Raw genomic sequence first — 2,682 nt, 5'->3', positions numbered from 1 at the left:
AATTTTTTTTTAATTCATGATAGTCACAGAGAGAGAGAGAGAGAGAGAGGGGCAGAGACACAGGCAGAGGGAGAAGCAGGCTCCATGCACCGGGAGCCCAATGTGGGATTCGATCCCGGGTCTCCAGGATGGTGCCCTGGGCCAAAGGCAGGCGCCAAACCACTGCGCCACCCAGGGATCCCTAGTTCTGTATTTCAATTGCAGTGGTTACACATAATAAAGTGGTATAAAGCTATCAAAACACATTGTACCAATGTCATTTTTCTGGTTTTGATATAGTGCTATAGTTATATAAAATATAACTATCGGGGGAAATTGGATGAAGCATTCACAGGATCTCTCTGTATTGTCTTTACTCCCTCCTGTGATTCTATAATTATTTCAAATAAAGAATTTTAAAAATGTAATTATACATAAGAGGCAAGTTTTTATTTTATTTTTTAAAAGATTTTATTTATTTTTTCACGAAAGACACAGAGAGAGGTACAGATATAAGCAGAGGGAGAAGCAGGCTCCCCACAAGGAGCCTGATATGGGACTCGATCCAATGACCCTGTGATCATAACCTAAGCAAAAGGCAGAGATGTTCAACCACTGAGCCACCCAGGCATCTGAATAAGCAAGGTTTTATTTTTTTTATTATTTTTAATATATATATTTTTATTGGAGTTCGATTTGCCAACATATAGTATAACACCCAGCGCTCATCCTGTCAAGTGCCCCCCTAAGCTCCCATCACCCAGTCATCCCATCCCCTGCCAACCTCTCCACGAAAAAACAAGTTTTTAAAGATATATTTATGTAAAATTTTAACAAAAAAAAGCCATAGTATATATTTTATAGGTTTACATACATTTACACCTGCTTGAATTAAATGAAATTGTTTATTTTATACTTCCAAAGGATCAAATATTAAAACTTCGTATAGTTAAACCTAATGGTAAAATTCAGGTACATACAAATATGGTAATGAGGGACGCCTGAGTAGCTCAGCAGTTGAATGTCTGCCTTTGGCTCAGGGCGTGATCTTAGAGTCCCAGGATCGAGTGCTACATTGGGCTTCCTGCATGGAGCCTGCTTCTCCCTCTGCCTATGTCTCTGTCTCTCTTTCTCTCTATGTTTATCATGAATAAATAAATAAAATCTTTTTGAAAAAAAGATGGTAATGATACACATCAATTTAATTAATGTTTAAAAAGATTTTTATTGGGATCCCTGGGTGGCGCAGTGGTTTGGCGCCTGCCTTTGGCCCGGGGCGCGATCCTGGAGACCTGGGATCGAATCCCACATCGGGCTCCCGGTGCATGGAGTCTGCTTCTCCCTCTGCCTGTGTCTCTGCCTCTCTGTCTCTCTCTGTGTAACTATCATGAATAAATAAATAAAATCTAAAAAAAAAAAAAGATTTTTATTTATTTATTCATTCATGAGAATAAAGACACAGAGAGAAAGCCAGAAACATAGGCAGAGGGAGAAGCAGTCTCCCTGAGGAAAGCCTGATGCAGGACTTGATCCCAAGAGCCCAGGATCATCCCCTGAGTTAAAAGCAGACACTCAACCACTGAGCCACCCAGGTACCCCAATACACATCAATTTTAGAATAAAGACTGCCTCAGAAAGTAGAGAGAAGAGGTGGGAATGAGGCTTCTGATGGATCCAAAAATTAAGAAAAACTGAGAAGTTTGCTTGCAAAGGGTAGTGGTGTGTTAGTAGATGAAAAGATGGAATTCAGATTGGGGTTTGTTGTTTGTTTTGTTTTTTATGTTGGAAAAGATTGTAACTTACTTGGATATTGAAGGAAAATATCCAATAGGGAGAAGTTGAAAATCCATTCAGGGAGGCCTAGCTGGCTCAGTTGGTAGAGCATGTGACTCTTGATCTCAGGGTCATGAGTTCAAGCCCCACATTGGGCATGGAGCCTACTTAAAAAAGAAAAGAAAAGAAAGGAAAGGAAAAGGAAATCCAGTAAGAGATGGCAATTAGTCCAAACATAAGGTAAAGAGTCATCAAAGAGGGAGTAATTGCATAGGTACTGGAAAGATTGAAGATGATGCTTAATGAGTAGTAGAAGACTGACTATAGTCTTTCATGGACAATGGCCAAACCATATGAACATGGAATTGGACAATAACCAAACCGTATATGGCAATAGAATTCTGACTGTAACCTCTGCATCAAAGGGCATGGAATGATCAGGACTTGGTCAATGACTGCTGGTCTCCCTATTTGTTTATTTATTTATTGGCCCTCTCTTCCAACTCAGAACAAGAGAGTGCCACGTGTGCTCCCTAAAGATGTCTCATTTCTAGCTAGAATGCCATCAGCTTCCTCATGCCAACAACCACCAATCAGAACATACCTGGAGCCTTCTTCTTTTTTTTTTACTATAAAGCTTTCTTGCTTGCCATTGAGTCTCTCTCTGCCAAAAGCAAGTGATGGTGGCTGACTCCTTTGCTATAGCAAGCTCTGAAGAAATAACCTGTTTGTTCTCCTTTGGGTGACATTCCTTTATGTCCTTTATGTCCACAGTAGAAAAGATTGAATTCATGATTTTGAAGGTTGACTTTATGACCCTCCAAGTGAGACATTGAGGTAGAGTGAATCTATTGAAAGAAGATGATGTCAAGAAACTTCAGTACTTTCCTTTTTTTTTTTTAATGATTTTACTTATTTATTTATGAGAGA

General features: G+C 39.5%; 1 non-coding gene across 1 annotated transcript; it reads left to right on the top strand.

Annotated features, from left to right (window-relative positions):
- Positions 1-1,837: 1,837 nt before the first annotated feature.
- On the top strand, positions 1,838-1,910 carry TRNAK-CUU (transfer RNA lysine (anticodon CUU)). The gene has a single exon. It is a non-coding gene; the product is annotated as a tRNA-Lys (tRNA).
- The last annotated feature ends 772 nt before the right edge of the window (positions 1,911-2,682 follow it).

This window comes from Canis aureus, chromosome 2 (assembly GCF_053574225.1).
Source record: "Canis aureus isolate CA01 chromosome 2, VMU_Caureus_v.1.0, whole genome shotgun sequence".
Taxonomy (NCBI): Eukaryota; Metazoa; Chordata; class Mammalia; order Carnivora; family Canidae; genus Canis; species Canis aureus.
The sequence above is the reverse complement of the archived record's forward strand: the minus strand, read 5'-3'. Positions and strand labels throughout refer to the sequence as shown.